This window comes from Neovison vison, chromosome 9 (assembly GCF_020171115.1).
Source record: "Neovison vison isolate M4711 chromosome 9, ASM_NN_V1, whole genome shotgun sequence".
Classification (NCBI taxonomy): Eukaryota; Metazoa; Chordata; class Mammalia; order Carnivora; family Mustelidae; genus Neogale; species Neogale vison.
In genome coordinates this window covers 58,782,174-58,799,705 of record NC_058099.1, presented here as the reverse complement: position 1 = coordinate 58,799,705, position 17,532 = coordinate 58,782,174, and the positions used below count along the sequence as shown (strand labels likewise).

At 32.9% G+C, this 17,532-nt stretch overlaps 1 protein-coding gene across 36 annotated transcripts in view; it reads right to left on the bottom strand.

The window, feature by feature from the left end:
• Window positions 1–17,532, bottom strand: part of PTPRD (protein tyrosine phosphatase receptor type D) — a 2,250,073-nt gene that overhangs the window by 1,230,363 nt on the left and 1,002,178 nt on the right. For all 36 annotated transcript variants that reach the window (XM_044265686.1, XM_044265656.1, XM_044265663.1 and 33 more), the window contains one exon: window positions 3,019–3,068. The gene's annotated coding sequence lies outside the window, so the exon portion shown is untranslated. The remainder of the gene's footprint in view (window positions 1–3,018; window positions 3,069–17,532) is intronic.

Below are 17,532 nucleotides of genomic sequence, written 5' to 3'. Positions count from 1 at the left end.
CTGTAGCTAATCCTTCTGGCAGTATTTATCATGGTTGTTATGTGTTTATGCAATTTATTAAATATAACATTTTAGAGACAACTAAATACATTTTAATCATTTTATTTGAATACTAAACAGACTAATTTCTGAGTTTTTTTAATGATTCTGTAGATTATTTTGTAGACTGCTTCACTTAATATATGCTGGAAATAAATTATCATAATACACTAAGGGTTAAAGTCAAATATTAATTTTAGTATGCTGCTGAATATTTATTTCAAAATTATAACTGATTGTGTGCCACACAGAGTAGACATTATGCAAATACATATCTAAATATTATAAAAACCTACAAATTGCTTATAAAGCAACATTAAATTATTAAACAAATACAAACATCTTTATATTTATTTAAGAATATTACAATAAGAGTTAAAATACACACAGAGCAATTACTATTCTATGAGAAGCTTTCCAGAAAACTATTTTAGTATATATGTTGCCGAAGCAAGCACCAGGAAATTATTTTAAACATACAAGATAGTAGCACTATCCGTACAATTTAAGAATAGAATAATATCCTTAAAACCTGGAAATTATTAGGTGTAAAAGCTTAAATAATAAAGCTTTTAGAGAAACTGTAGGAACCATGGCAAAGGCAGATATTTCTCTCTCTCTCTCTTTTTTTTTTTTGTTAACATCTCTTAACTAGGTCACAAAAAGCCCTAATCACATAAGAAATAAGCCTAATTGAGAATTTCTATTCACCAAAAGACACCACTAGGAGAGTACTAAAATAATCCTCCAAGTGCTTTAATATAAAATATAAATATCCAGTCATACGCCAGAAAATGTTTAACAACTAACTTTCCTGTTTTTTAGTGTTTGCCAATGTGTGTGGTATAAAAATTTCTACCATGGCAGATTTTCAAACTACCGAGCAGCTCTCTAAATTCCTGACACTTTAATGGTTCGCTCTTGTGCATCGGTTTGAGCTAGCTCCATCACAGAGGATTCAATACTCATTACACACAAAATGAAAAAGGATACACAGTATAGTAGAAAAAGGGCAAGTCTTAACACTTCAAAAAGGAGAATATTCATATGACAAATAATCATCACAAATACGATAATCATAAAAGTGCCATCAATCTTCAAGGTATTCAAATTGAAATATTTCTGTTTTACATTTCTATAAACACACCGATTTGGCTAAAATAGAAGGATAAAAAATTCTACAATGTTAGTGAATATTCGGAGCAACAGAAATCTCACATCCTGCTCCCAAAAATCAATACAACCACTTTGGCAAACATTCAGTCTCTACTAAAGTAGAACATATGCATATCCTATATATCCAACAAAATACATGCATGCATTTCCTAAAAGACATGTTCTAGATGTCCATATAACCACTATTCATAAGAACCAAAGACTGGAAGCTACCTGAATGCTTATAAATGGGAGAGAGGATCATAATTTGGTACATCCACACAGCTGAATACTAAGCAGCAATGAAAATGAATGATTAATCACTGCATAAAATTTTACAAATGTAATGCTAAGCAAAAGAGGCAAAGTAGTAACTACTGTATGACTTCATCTGTAGGATGTAAAATGGAATAATCTATCCTTCTAGAAGCCAATATAGTGCTTATTTTCCTGGATATAATTACCAAGAGAGTACTATGCAATGGGTTTCAATGTATACTAACGTTTTTTGTTGTTGTTTTTTGTTTGTTTGTTTGTTTGTTTTTTAATGTGAGAGCTGGTTATATGGGTGGGAGTGTTTATTTCGTTAAAATTTACTGAAACTGTATACTTAAGATATGAGCAAGATTAGAGATGAAAACTAATGATAAGTGTAATTTTAAAAAATATTTTGACGTATTTTATAAGTTGAATTAACGTGCGAGAAAAGTTCATTAGGTATATTTGTAAAATATAAATTACAATTTAACAATACCTGTTGGGATTAAAATTATTGTTCTTTACACATCCAAATAATGTATTTCATAAAAAAATCTTTCATTATCACCAGAATCCACTTGGTAGAGCAGTGGAATTTTCCCTTGCTTCTATTTGACGCTTGTCTTCAATAATCACATGTTGAGTGTCTCAAAAAAATGTAACCAAAGCATATACCTTAGAATGCCCCAAGGTGGTTATTCCCTACAGCCTCTTAAAAAAATTTCTTCAAGATACATTTTGATAAGGCTGCTTTATCAAATTAACAAGTTTACTTAATCACCTTTGTGTTTCTGAAGATATCATTTACCCGGAAATATAAAATGTATGACAAAATTGCCCGTATTATCTGCATTTTATTTTTGTCAGTCAAAAGCTAAATCTTTATTATGTTTACTATTAAAGAAGAGATAAACTGAAAATTATCTTACTAAACAACAAAAGTGAAATTGTTTACTTAACATTCTGTAGTAATTAAAGTGGAATCCAGATTCACATGTGTAATTGAATACATTAACCAAAGAAGCTGACAAATTAATAAGGCCCATAAGATCACCTTAGAAGTCGCCGATTACTTCTTATCATTTCTTTTTCCACAGTTACATATTTTACTTTGAACTTCCTAAAGCTCTAATATCAAGCTTTCATAGAGGAATTCAATTTTGATAAGTCTTGACAGGTGATGAAATAAGTTTTCCTTTCAATAACTCATTGCCTCTATTCATTGCCATCAAATGGACCTCATTATAAAAAATTTTAATATATAAAATTGTCATTCATGTCCAAAGAACTTTCTCAGTAGTATAAATCTTACCTTTCTGAACAATGCCTTCAAATTCACTTAAATCCTATCAAAGACTATTTCAAATGATTGTTATTATAATCTACCCAAGAACATAAACATTTAATAGAAAATATCACACAGTTTCTTCAACATTTATGTAAAGGTATGGTAAAGTGTCAAGAAAACTATGCAAATTACCTTTATATTTACAGGTATATTTACTGATATATTATCAAGCAGGTATAATAAAGAGGAAAAAGAACTGTTCTTAATTATACTCTTACCATAAGCTCACTGGTTAGGAATTCAGATAAGAAGTTCACCACCCTGAGACCTAGAAAAGTATAAGCAAAAATATTTTCTATCAGTACTGGCATCATATTCTAATTTAAGCATTACAAAATGTTAAATAGTGATTCAATATTATGAAAATTTTTCATTGTATGAGTAATTAGTATACACATAATTTGACAAGCAATTTTGACTACAACATTCTTCTAAAATAGCATTATCATTACTCAGCTTACATCAAACTATTATGATTTAAGATTAATTACTCTAAGTTGAGCTCTTTAATGCAGGGATGACAAACAAGTAGAGAAATTTTACTGTCTCCTTTGTTTCTTTTAGACCTCTGGGTGACAGGCATATTTGCAAGCAAAATTTATTTTGCATATATTACTGAACCTTTTCAGTTACCTTCATTTAACAGTTTGAAATATAGGCACACCCATACACATACACACTTGCTACACATGTGGGTGCACACGCATGCATATGCAAATGTGGTTACCATACTGCAATCCTATGTTTATCTTTGCTTTATCTGTTTAAATCAGTGGAGAATATATAACTTTCCATGAATATAAATATTGTCTATCATAATACAAAGGCTGCAAGTACTCCATAGTTTGTTGTACACCTTAAATTGTTTAAGATATTTGATTAAGCAGTAACACTATATCAATGGATTTGATGCTGTTCACTTTGATACTGATAACACTATATCAATTCTTTGAATTGAGCCATTTAGTTACCATTATATGTGATCATTATTTAATAGTTAATGTGCTTTGCAAGAGTTTTAATATTTTGATGCAGTGGTAACCTACCAATTACACATACATATTAAGTCCTTGAATTTGTTTCCTTCTAGGTAGATTCTGTTCTATATGAACAAAAGAATAGACTGAAGATGTAATCTTTCCATCAGTGAAGAAATTAGTAAACTTTATAAACCCTTTAGTAAACTATGAATGACTGGTATATAGGCAGGTGTCCACTGTGTAACAATCTTACAATTTCAGTTAATAGAAGAGAGAAACCACAATAGATTGGATCTACTATGTAATGCCTTAATGAGTGGTATTGTTTTTAAGGTTATGTTTTTCTCAAAGAACTGTGAATTAAATTAATTCCAACTATTTTCTACTATAATTGAAGGAAACATATGACATAGTTTATGTGCCAAAGAAATGATATTTAACTCTTAGAAGGAATGTGAAAATGACTCTGACACTAAAGGAACTACTTGAGTAGTGAAATAAAATGTTTCTAATTCCCTTCTGATGATATGTTAGCAGAAATCAAAACATCACTATCTCTGAATTGTGAACGTTCACATTAAGATTTATTTTTCTGCCAATTGAAATGCATGTGTGGAGTAAAATTTTCAATAATGAATGCTCAGACCTCTTGGTCAAAGTCATTGGCTAACTGGTGGCAAGGGCTTGACTGCTTTCTGAGCCTTTGATTCTCATCCTGTTGTATTTCACTGCAGTTATTGACCGTTACTTCAGGTCTCCTTGTTTCTGAGTTGGAGACGCTATTTCTTAGTCTTCCTTAGATGTGTCTCCTGTGCATTCCTTTTACAAATTCCAGTGCTCAGGGGTGCCTGGGTGGCTCAGTGGGCTAAGCCTCTGCCTTCGGCTCAGGTCATGATCCCAGGGTCCTGGGATCGAGTCCCACATTGGGCTCTCTGCTCAGCAGGGGGCCTGCTTCCCTTTCTCTCTCTCTGCCTACTTGTGATCTCTCTCTGTCAAATAAATAAACAAATTCCAGTGCTCAGGGATTAACCTTGTGAACCTGCTATTCATTCTCTACTGTGTTCTGCTTTTATTTCCCCTGCAGGAACAAGGAGTGAGAAGATGAATTCAAAAGATCCATTTCCTACTGACACTCAATAAAAGGGAAGCCATTCCCAAGAATCTAGTGTGATCTGATTACTTATACTTCAACATGTCAATCAGGAAATTACATAATGTCCTGCCCCTTCTTCCTTTTTTATCAAGAGATGCATCAAGTTAAATATGAAGTAAATGTTAAAGGGTTAAGTGTTAGAAACTACATTTGGCTGAAGCAAAGTATCACCATTGTAAAATGAACTCCTTGGAGATATATATATATATATATATATATATATATATACACACACACACATATTAAAGTTTGTAGTTATTATTTTTTAAAGATTTAAAGTCAAACTTAAAATCATAAAACAGGAATAATAATTTTTTGTAGCACTATCAGATGCTAGACCACTCCTGCAAGTACTATGTTGCAGATTTGTGATATTAAATGGACAGTTTTAACTGAATAATAGAATTTCAACATAATTCTCTTATAACACATAAGAGAATTTATGTCCTCCAGTTATATCTAGAATGCTTATCTATATCTGAAAGTGAATATTCAGATAATAACAGTAAATCCAGAAGACATCCTTGTTTATATTATGGGCATTGTTATACTGAGTAGATACATTATACACTCAAGACTGAACGTCATGATTCATGAGTAAATTCAGGAATTCCAAATCATATTCAATACATTTGGCTAGTTGGTCTTCAAAGCAAAAGCAAACCAGAGAGATGATTTTAGGCACATAAGAAAGCTAAAGCAGAAGTGTGGCTCACCCCAATTTTAATCTACTTTCTTAAAATGATTTACATGGCCTGACTCAGGCAAGTATACTGACTATTGGGACACAATTAAAGGGGATAAAATAAATCTTAACATGATGTAGATAAGATAACTATTTTAGGGGAGAGACTTGTAGTGAAGGATCAGTAATTAAACTGTCAGTGACACTGGTACTATGTTAGAGTTTTATCATTGATGCATTTGAGGAAATTTTACTTCATAGATAAGAATCTAGTAAATAGATTTGATCAGATATACTCCTTTCACTTGTACTTCTTGTCCATGTGGGGATAGCCATTCAGAAAGAAATTATGCTGAGCAAAGTAAGCAGACTTCAGCAAAATTGCAATTTGGGTAATGCTGAAATTCTAATATCCTAAACCTATCATAAATCTACATAGCTGTCAAAGTATTGCAAAAATTTTGAGCAGCTATACTTGAATTAGTATTTCTATAAATTAATTAATGTTATTAATGAATGCACCTATCAGACATATGACTCAGCTTTTGAAGAAATTCATGGAACCAGCATTTCAAATGGTGATTTTCTCTCATGCTAAAAAGAATTAGACTGTTTTATTTCTTCTTGGCTCACTTTTACAGGGGAGTTCAATATTTTGGAGGGAGGAAAAGGAAGCAGAATTTTAAAATGATTTGGAAACCTAAAGGTTGTGAAGTCATTTTAAGAAATTATAAAAAATAGTATATGATAGTAAATAAATTTAAAGATAGTTTGATGGGCTTAGGAAAATCATAGTTAATCAGCAATGGATAAGTAGAACAACGCTAATATTTCCACACTCTATGTCATGTATCCTACATTGTTATCACTAAAGTCTCTTTTAATACTATTATTTAAAATACAATTATTTTCCACATTCTCAGAAAAGATGTTGGAAGCTAACAGTTGCATGAGTAAACTGAAAAATGTCTTATTGCTAGTACATTGTGGAGTAAAAACTCAACTCAAGCATAATTACATTCAGAATTCCAATTAATTCATATACTAAGGTAGAATCATATTAATGAATAGCATTTACTGAATACATACCGTATGTCAGGTATTTTGTGGGTATTAACTCATTTAATTCTTACAACTGTATCTCTAGAGATGAAATGAGCTGCCCTTTATTATACTTTCTTTTATTTATTTTTTAAATAGAGATTCTGGCTTCAGAGACTGTGATGTGAAGTATTACATCATAGTCTACCTGATACTTAATCATCCTGAGTGTTCTCAGAAGAGATTTTTCAATGTGCATGTTTACATTTTTTTCAGGTTTGAGCATCATGTACATGTAATTGCACATTCATTATGTGATGATTATTTTGGTTGGTTGATCCTAGGTAATAACAATGATAGTATTTAGTGAATATATTCGTGTCAGGAAGTATGTTAGGTGCTGTAAATTCATCTCATTTAATTCCTATCGTAGTCCTAACAGGTATTATGGTCACCCTCATCGCATAGATAGGAAAATTGACTAGAAAGATAAATATCCCCAAGAGCACAGAGTAAGTAAAAGGCACAGCTAAGTTTCAAACACAAACTCTCTCAACTTTATTAGTGTGATGCAGCATAAAGATTCTGAGTCTTCCAATAGGGAGGAAGTTTGAAAGAAGTTGGAGGCTCCCATTTTAGATCACTTAGAAAAAAAAAAAACTACAACTTCAACTTCTTAAATCAGAGCTCTGACTACACCCTAATTAAAAAAAAAATCTATAATAATAGCAAATGAATTAAAATCTTTCCAGTCTTATAATGCCAATATATTATAATTATTTTAGGTAGTGACAGTCTCTCAGTGTCTAGTTCATTAAATGTTAAACTGAAACTATGCATTATTTATTAGACATGCCAATTTCTAAAATTTTATGCCAATAAATTAGAAAGAATACATAAGATTTTACAAAATATGTAAATTTCATGTAATAAATGCATACTTTGGTATAGGTTATCAGAAACAGTTACTTGGAGAACCAGATAGTTTTCTATTCATTTACAAAAATGCAAATAATGTGTAAAAAATCTTTGAACTCTCATTTCTTTCAAGACTGCCAAGCTTATCATCTCAGAAACATACTCCTGTTATAATTATAGGGGAAATGTTTGAGGAAAAAATAGGTTGTTTCAGTGAAAACTGGCATATTTTAAACTTTCAATAAATAACTAATGAAAACCTAAATGCTCCAATAAACAAATGTTCCCAGATAGGCCCTTAGGAAGAAAGCTATCCTCTATTTAGGTGCTAGATTTTACCTTAGCTCAGTATCCATACTTTCTCAGTATATTTTTCAGTACCTAGATCATTTCTTTCAACGTAGATTTTAAACCTTGGGTAAGTTGGAGTAACAGGCAATGAGGGGTTTGGGGACTATTAACTAATCCCATGATTAGATAATCTACGTATATCTGTTGTTTAACCATAACTATATATGACATATATAACTGTGAGGTATAAGTTTAGTAATGCATATATCTATTTAACAGATATTTACTGAATAAAAATGTGTCAGTCTCTATTATAACAGAATGTGAGGTTAAAGTGATGAACAATACAAAGATGGTCTATTCTCACAGATGTTATACCCTGGTTACTGATATTATATTTAATGATACAATGTTTTATTGCCACTCTCAAGAGCCACTAGCTACAGACTGTCATAACAGTCTATACACTTTAGTAAGGATTGGTCTTTAGAATTTTCAAATACCAACATAGTAAGCTTTATTAAGTTCAAGAGGGTTTAATATTATGGCAGAACATTCCAGTTATTCCCCTATCCATATAATGTTGTTTTTAATAAGAGAACCTCTGATTTTAGCTGGGTTCATGGGAATAAGACTATGATCCTTAGACTTAGTGCCATAAGACTAAGTTCTTGCAAAATACATATGTGGAAGTAGAATGAGTGACTTCTAGAAAGTGTCACTGAATGTAGAAAATATGTAGAGTATCCTTGACCTTTCTCCCATTAATTTCTCACTAGAATGCAGAATAAATGCCTGGAGCACCCGCAGTCATTTTTTTTTTTTCTTTAAAGATTTTATTTATTTATTTATTTGACAGACAGGGATCACAAGTAGGCAGAGAGGCAGGCGGCGGGGGGGTGGGGGGAGCAGGCTCCCCGCGGAGCAGAGAGCCCGATGAGGGGCTCCATCCCAGGACCCTGAGATCATGACCTGAGCCAAAGGCAGAGGCTTTAACCCACTGAGCCACCCAGGCTCCCCCCCACAGTCATTTTGTATCATGACAGACAACCCTCACCTCCTTGCTCTGTTAAACTCCCAAGCAGAGTACTAAAATAGGAGGAGACTGGATCCTGAACAGCAGTGAGTGTCATCTCAGACTTGGAAGGATTATCTCTTGAATGTGAGCAAGAAATAAATTCTATAGAAACAGGAGATAGATTAGAGGCACCAAGGAGTGAAAAAAATGGGAATGACTGCAGATGGGTGCAGAATTTCTTTTTGGATAAGAAAAACATTCTAAAATTAGTTACTGTTTGTGCAATGCCAAATATACTAAATCCACTAAAGTGTGCACTTCAAAAATTATACAAAAATGAATTTTATGGTATGTGAACTATACCTCAATAAAGCTATTATTTAAAACATGTTTGCCTTATTTGCCCTATTAGTCTAATTTGCTCTTAATAATTCGGAAACATTTTACTGTGCTAGAAAACTGTGTAGCATATTTTGGAACTCAAATTTGCTTGAATTTATTAATTTCCTACTATGCATTAGCATGTTTGAAGAAATTAGGGGAATTAAAAATAACAACAGCAGGGGCACCTAGGTGGCTCAATCGTTAAGCGTCTGCCTTCCCTTGAGGTCATCGTCCAGGGTCCTGGGATCCAGCCCCACATCCAGCTCCCTGCTCAGAGAAAGGCCTGCTTCTCCCTCTCCCACTCCCCCTGCTTGTGTTCCTTCTCTCACTGTCTCTCTCTCTGTCAAAAAAAAATATATATAATCTTCAAAAAAAAAAATAGAACAACAACAACAAAAACAATCTCTGTCTTCCATAATCTACAGTCTACTGAAGAAAGAGGCTAATCATAAATTAACTAACACCAAGACCCAATATTAACCATCCAGGACTTTTATGAGGATTTTATCACATGACAAGAAGTCATTTGAAAACTTCTAAATAACAAAATTCATGATTAGAAAAACAGAAAGTTGTCAGTAAACATGGATCATATACTTTAGGCTGTAATCTATGTTTTAGCCTGTTGGTAACTGTGCCTTTTATTACTTTGTATCTAAATGAGTATCTGTTTTGACACTGTGCTTACAAAAAACAAAAATGTTAAAAACCACTAAATAAAGTAGAAAAGCAATGATTACAAATATTTCTGGTGTCAAATAGTTAAAGAAACAACACTAAACAATCCGTTTTGGTAGTAGGGACTTAAATCTTTTAATGTAAAATGTGTAGATCCTTATGTGTGATATTCTGAATCAAACATCACTATTCTGAAAAATGCCTCTCTAAATTATTCAAAACCCTGAACTTTTATGGAAAATGTTTCCTTTGGGGGCACCTGGCTGACTCAGAGGAGCATGTGACTCTTGATCTTGAGGTCATGAGCTGAAGCCCCAGCTTCAGGGTATAGAGATTACTTAAATAAATAAAACTCTAAAAAAAGAAAAAAAAGTTACCTGTTGTGTGGATATGATTGGCAACAATAACCTCAAGTTATAAATGGTTACATAATAAAGAGATCCTCCAAATTTTTCATGAGTGATTTCACCATAATTTTCCTAAGTTAACATTCAGCCACATTAATTGATAAAGCTTCAAAAATAATAATGTCATCATAAAAGTTGTCATGCATTTACTATACCATACACCTGAAACTAATAGAACAGTGTTGTTAACTATACTGGAATTTAAAATAAAATTAATTTTTAAAAAAATGAAAAAAAATGTGGTCATCCTACAGATCTCTATACATTTGAGAAGAAATGTAAATTAAATTTAAATCCCAGCATAATATGATGATTCTTTAGTTACTGGAAATATTTATACTGGAAAATCTGTAAGAATGAGTGAAAGTTCACAGGATTGGCTTAACCTTTAAGTGAATTAATTGGTTACTATAGCAATGTTAATTTTCATCTCACTTCAACTGTTATAGGAGCTCAAATAGGCTTTGGAGCTTCATTCAGTTCTATATTCTTTGGTTATATACCCAGAAGTGGGACTGTTGGATTAGATGGTCATTCCATTTTCAATTTTTTGAGAAACTCCCGTATTATTTTTCATCTTGGCTGTATCAATTTACATTCCCACCAATAGCACACAAATATCCCCTTTCCTCTGCATTTTTGTCAACACATATTATCTCCAGTCTTTTTGAATATAGCCATTCTAACAGATAAGAGGTGATACCTCAGTGTAACTTGGTTTTCATTACTAATGTTGAACATCTTTTCATGTACCTGTCGGCCATTTATAAGAAAAATGTTTATTCAGCTTTTCTGCCTATATTTAAGTCAGATTTTTAAAGTTATGATTATGAAGCTATATGAATTATTTGTATATATGGAATATTAACCTCTTATCAAATAAACGGTTTGCAAATACTTTGCCCATTATGTAGGCTGCCTCTTTCATTTTGCTAATGGCTTCCTTTGCTGTGCAGAAGCTTTTTAGTTTGATGTAGTCCCATTTATTTATGTTTTTGCCTTTGTTGTTTTTGCTTTGGGTGTCCTTATTCAAATAATAGTTGCCAAGACCAGGGTGAAAGAGCTTTGCAGTGAATAAAAGGGAAAGCTTCAGGTATGCTCTGAATGGAGCCTGTTAGCATAGAAAAGCTGGAGTGGACTAACTACAAGGAGAATATCCTATGCGATTGGTTTAGGGAAGATATTTGGCTTTCTCCAGAATGAAGGGTGAATAATAAAAATTAAGGGAACTGGCTGTTATCCTCCTGAAAATGTCCTGTATTTCCTGGACTTTCCTGAACATTCTGAGCCAATTGCTGTAGAGGTTGTGGTTTGTCTTCCTCGACTTGCTGGTTAGAGTTCTATTGTCATATATGGTCTGGCTGTTGTCCATTTGTTTATTAGTCTCATGTATCTTATTTTTCATTTTCCCACTCCAATTGCAGGAGCACCCCTCAACACAGCCACTAGCTACAGTAAAAAAAAAAAAAATAAAGCTTTTATTTATTTGACAGAAAGAGAGGGCACAATATCTTATTTCTTCAAGTTGTCAACTGTCCATATGAAATGTATGCAAACTATATTAAAGATAATTAGTCTCAAGATACATATTTCCCAAAATTCTATGAGGTAAAACACCTTTGTTTCAACTATTTAATACCCCATTTCTTTTTTCTTTTATTTTTTTAATAGAAAAGCCCATGAACATTTGCATATTTATCTATCACTTCTACTAGATAGGTTGAACATTGATATGACAGGGACTAATGAGATACTGTGTAAGTTTATAACCTTGTTTACATATGTAGGCTATTCCGCTATATACCTATCAACAATGGAGGGAAAATGTTTTTCTTTAATATGATTCTTTAATCTCTGATTTCATTAGCATAGCAGATTTATTCCATTTTACTAACATCTGAAGAAAGATTTAGCCATTGACTTGCTCTTCCTCATCAATTAACAAGTGTTTATTAAGTATATATTTATTACATGTCTAAACACAATATCAGATTTGCGGAAATATAAAGCATTAGCCCTCACTAATGATGTTCAGTTACAGAGACCAGTCTATCATGTCAATGTTAAACAACAAAGGAGAGGGAAATATATGTGAACATAGGATGCAAAATATATGGTACAAATAGAATTGTTGTACCTAGTAGGAAAAAGGAGGAAAAATGGGCCTTCCTTTAGAGGAATACAAACCAGAAACAGTTTCAGGCTTATCAAACCTAGGATTAACTTTTAGTTGTAGGGCATCTGGTGAGTTATTCGTTACTGAGGCTGCAATAGTAATGCCTACAATGGACCATGATTGTAATGATGATCACAAACACATAAGCATTACAGGTGTTCTAGAATCTTCATACACTAGTCAATTTAATTAATCCTCCTAACAGCCCTAAATAGTAGGGCACTTCTATTATATCTATTTTATAGTTAAATTCACGGAGGAACTGAGCAGCTAAGTAACTCCCTCAAGGGCATAGTTCTAGTCAGGAGAAGACTCTGCTAATGCTATATTCTTGTGTGTTGTTGGAATTTATATGCGATAATTTAATTGAGGCACCAACTATAGTGACTGATTCTTTTTTTTTTTTTTTTAAGATTTTTATTTATTTATTTGACAGAGAGAAATCACAAGTAGATGGAGAGGCAGGCAGAGAGAGAGAGGGGAAGCAGGCTCCCTGCTGAGCAGAGAGCCCGATGCGGGACTCGATCCCAGGATCCTGAGATCATGACCTGAGCCGAAGGCAGCGGCTTAACCCACTGAGCCACCGAGGCGCCCTAGTGACTGATTCTTAGTAGCCGCCCAACAAACATCACTTTGCTTCCTTCCAATTGAGTAGGAGTTACTACAGTGCCTCTCAAACACATCAGAATGGTTTTGTTATCCACAGATATCTGGGCCAGGGCTCCACAGTTTCTTATTCATTAGGTGAGGAGTGGAATCCCCAAATTCGCATTTCAAAAAGTTATTAATGGCTGTTGATGCTGATCCAGAATCCTCACTTTAAGAATCACTGAGTCAGTACTTACTAAAGGGAATCTTAGTTACGTAATCTTGCCTCTCAAGGCTCAGAATTCCATAAAGTCTCTGTTTTGAGAACTTTAGATTACACAAACAGAACAAAAATAGGATGCATACAGATTGGTTAGTAAAAGAGAAACATGCTCATTTAAGTTATTTAATTTTTTAATAATCAAATCTGGTTAAGATTTATAAAATAAAACCCAAATGTAATAAAACTCAGTTGGTTAAATACATTCTGCCAATCACGTGGAGCATTTGCAATGTTTCTATTTGTTAAAATACATTTACAAATTAGGCTCATATAGCAAATACTGTTCTATAAAGCATTTATATTATATATAATTATATATATAATATTATATGTGTTATATATAGATATATGTAATTATGTATTATTATGTATTGTGTTTGTGTGTGTGTATATATATATATATATATATATCTATATCTATCTATATATATATATATATCTCAAGGTGCACTCTATCATGATCATTTTCTATATTCTTTAAGAATGTGAGTTTCATAAGGGCAAGGATCTTGAGGCACCTGGGTGGCTCAGTGGATTAAGCATCTGCCTTCTACTCAGGTCATGATCTCGGGGTCCTGAGATGGAGCTCTGCAGCAGTTTCCCTGCTCAGAGGGAGTCAGCTTCTCCCTCTACCTCCCCCCACATGTGCTCTCCCTTTCTCATCCTCTCTCTCTCTCTGTGTGTGTCTCTTCCAAATAAATAAAATCTTCAAAAAATACATAAAAATGTAGATAAGGATCTTCATTCCCTTATTTGACAAATCCCAAATGCTTAGGACAGAACCTAACATGTAGAAGGTGTTCTAAATATCTCCACATCACTCATTAATTCTTTCGGTTAAGAGGAATTACAGAGTCAAAAGATATGAATGGTTTTATAGCTTCGGATTGGTATTAGCAAAATGACCTCCAGGAAGAATGCACCAGCTTCTGCTCCCACCAGGGCTGTGTGATTGTGCTATTTCTGTTGTTCATAAACACGACTTCATATAGCTGCAAATAGTAACAATTACTGCTACATGTGTTTACCATATGTTGCTTTTCAAATTTTAACATCCCTAAAATCAAGATGCATACCTAATGGAATAATTTAGCTTTTTTTCTTCCCTTTGTAGAGCTTTATAAAAATAATGATTTGTCTTATAGCTCATGGCATTTTAGATTCAAAGAAGAAAACTCCAGTAACACATAAATCTTGGTACTGTATTTGTGAATACTAGTCATAATTACCTCAAAAGCTATCTAATGCTGTTAAACATTTGAAATATCATTGGAACACTATGTGCTAAAGGCTGTCTTAGAGCTTTGATTAACTACATAAGAAATATCCTATTTTCCATGGGCTTACTGACGAATCAGAAACTGACGACCTGTCTTAATTGCTACAAATCAGTATTACTTGTCCTATATTTAAAAGAGATAAGAGAAAAGGAGAACATGGCACCGGGTTTAAATTAACAGACAACATTTGTAAAAGAAAATATATTAGGAGATAAGCGAAAAAAGTGAATATATCTGTAATCAAAAATCCCTAATTTTTCTATGGAAGAAATATATAAAATCTTTAAAAAGACTTTTCTGAGTTTATCTGTCATATGCTGCCACAGTGTGCTGTTCTTACTCTCAAAAAATCAAAAACTAAACACATATCAGATAAAACTATAGCTGTATTTTTTTTCTCACTATTAGATAATTTTCAACACTTTTAATCTTTAGGAGTAAATATTACTCCAATGACCTAAGTAAGAAAGAGGAAATGGCATGGATTGCTTCAAATGATAAATAAGCATCATAAAATGGTCACCTTTACTAGTAACACCTAAAAACTAAAATTGATAAATTTTTGTCTTAAAATTGAACATATGTCTTTTGCAAAATAATATTAAAATTTTCTTAAGACTCAATTCCTCCAAATGGAGATACAAAAAGTTCATACTTGATTACAAAGATTGACTGATAAAATGTATGCAAAGTGTGCAGAAAAGTTCTAACTCATAGTAACTATTCACCAAATATTAGCTATGATGATGATGTTGATAATTAAAATATTTAGGAAATAAGACTCCTGGTGGCTCAGTGAGTTAAGCATCTGCCTTTGACTCAGGTCATGATCTCAGGATCTGGGATCAAGCCCCGTGCTAAACTCCCTGCTCAGCTGGGAGTCTGCTTATCCCTTTATTCCTCCCCCTTCTCATGCTCTCTTTTTATCAAATAAACAAATAAAAGATTAATATACATATAAAATAAATCTATGTAGCCACTTTAAGGTTTTCTCTTTTCATTTTTACTTCTATAATCAACACTTGGAGAATGCACAGTAGTAGTGGTGGTATAATCACCCACCTTCATAAACATGACTACAGAAAAATATTAGCTTCCTTTTCTCTACTGCAGAAAGGGTGAGGAATACAAATATGTACATGCACACACTTATGTATATCTGATATTATATCTGTATTCACTTCTGTAGTGGTTTGAATATTGGACAATGTTTCTCCTTAAAGAACAGGAAACATGGTTTTGTTGTTGTTGCTTGGATTCAAACAGTCTCTTTAACACTCCTGTGAAAGAATATGATGAAAGAGATTTGAGGCAAGAGGCAGTACCTTTGATGGAAAGGTTGAGAATGTGGGAAGGAGTCACTCCAGATTGCAAGAAGGTGGAGACCAAATACCAAGAGATTGAGCATGGGGACTTTCCCAGGGAGCACCTCCAAGAGCTGAGATAATCTTTCTAAGGTAGAGGATGCTCTGTCCTGGAAGTAAAACTAGGGGAGAGCCAAGATTAAGGTCATCGAGGAAGTTTAGTCATTTTCCTCTGATCATTAGCATTTGGTGAAGGTATGCATTATCAGCTAGACAACTTATCCCTTCCTCAACACAGCACAGCACCCATCCACCAACTGTACAGAAAGAGTAAAATCCTTAATGACCTCAGCATGCTTTTCCTTAATCGAAGAAGACATCTGCTTCCCAAGACCTAGGGCATCTGTTGCCTGAGTAAAGGTGTTTCGAGTCTTGGCTATCTATTGGCATGATAGTGTAGGATAGTACTGTAGTATCTGTACATAAATGATAGAAGCTAATGACGCAGTCATTGCAATTCTATACTATCCCTCTTGCATTAAAACTGTCAGTTTAGTTTGGATTATTTTAGAACACAAAGGAAGAATATAATAAAACAGAACCAAAAAAAAAAAAAAAGAGAGAGAGAAGCATTGAAAGATAAATGAATTAGATACATTTCCTTAGATACCAATGTTAAAGTATTTTGTCAGTTCTCAAGATGGGCTTTATAATGGAATTTATGCAAAACATTATTCTTATTATCATCTAGTGCAAAGAATTTTTCTCTTTGGAGTGTTCATTATCTTATGAACACACACATTCTTTGGAAAAGTTTATATTTGACTAGGAGAAATATATTTAATTAAGAATAACCATAGTAAATGTATTTATTCATGGGCAAAAGAATAGGCATGTGTACATTGTTTATCATTACACTTAAGTTAAATAGGTATTGATTTATAGTCTACGGCCATACCACCCTGAACGCTCCCGATCTCGTCTGATTTATATAGTGCTTATTCTAATGTTTCAGGCATAATGATGAGTTAGAAATAGGAACTAGTAAAGGTTTCTTTAGTGAGTATCTTTTGATCAGAAAAGCCATAAAAAATAAACAGCATGTCAACAGAATAATTCTTGTCTGAGTGTTCTACACATTATACAAGTGTCACATGTAAGCACCTTTACATATTCAACAAAGTATTCAGAGGCACCTTTTGTATTTCCTTAATGGTTCTTGGAAGAATGATATCATACTGCATTTTTCCATTGTTTACTTTATAAAGAATATCTTTTTTTTTAATTTAGAGAGGTCAACTGTGATTGTTAATATACAGAAAGGTTTTAAAACATCACCTCATTAAAAAAAAATCACCTCATATATCATTTATGATGGTAGCCTCATTTTTCTAATCCTAACAAAATGTAGAAGGAATGATTGATTGCAAGTTTTCTTTCAGATGCTACAGCAACAAACAAAAAGCTGAAATAATGTAGTCTAGGATGTGGTTAAAGAATAAAGACTTTAGCATATGTACCAGTTCATATTCTTTAAACCAGTATC